At 33.9% G+C, this 687-nt stretch overlaps 1 protein-coding gene across 3 annotated transcripts in view; it reads right to left on the reverse strand.

Annotated features, from left to right (window-relative positions):
• The window catches only part of RINT1 (RAD50 interactor 1), a 32,259-nt gene that overhangs the window by 14,845 nt on the left and 16,727 nt on the right, over positions 1-687 (reverse strand). The window lies entirely within an intron of this gene.

The following is a 687-nucleotide window of genomic DNA, read 5'->3' on the forward strand; positions in this document are numbered from 1 at the left end:
CTTTTCTAAAATTTTTATGTTTATGATTTCATATATTTCTTAAGTTGCAGATAATGGAATTATTTACTGACGAGGCTGGAATAACACTTTTTTAGGCTGTACATGCAGGCCCAAGAAATGGACAAGACAGAGAGGATGGAGGTAGAGAGGACATGGTGGCACCTGCAGAGCCAGAGGCCTGCAGGGAGCCATGCAGATGCTGCAGACCAACCAGGTTAGAGGCTGTTAGGCCTCCCTCTGGCCAGAATATTCTTGCACTATTAGAAGAGTTTGTATTACTACTCTAACTCCTGAAATTACTTTCTGCAATCTTTGGAATATTTAAAAATTTGGTCAATCACAAACTAAGTGGCAAGAGAATTCAGGTAGTAAAATCAATTTCCCATTTGTTTTTATGTAACAATTCATGAATTTCCCCTCATATATACCAATGTTTAAGATCTTAAATTATTAAAAATATGTAATCTAGGATATTATGCCAGAGTTCTGCCAAAATAGAAACTGAATTTGAAGATCTTATAATAACTATTATGTAATATTAATTTTGTTAAACTACTTTAAAAAAGTATCATGGGAAGAGTTAGTACTTTTTTAAAAAATATATTTTTATTGATTTCAGAGAGGAAAGGAGAGAGCTAGAGAGATAGAAATATCAATGATGAGAGAGAATCATTGATTGGCTGCCTC

This window comes from Myotis davidii, unplaced genomic scaffold (assembly GCF_000327345.1).
Source record: "Myotis davidii unplaced genomic scaffold, ASM32734v1 scaffold125, whole genome shotgun sequence".
Classification (NCBI taxonomy): domain Eukaryota; kingdom Metazoa; phylum Chordata; class Mammalia; order Chiroptera; family Vespertilionidae; genus Myotis; species Myotis davidii.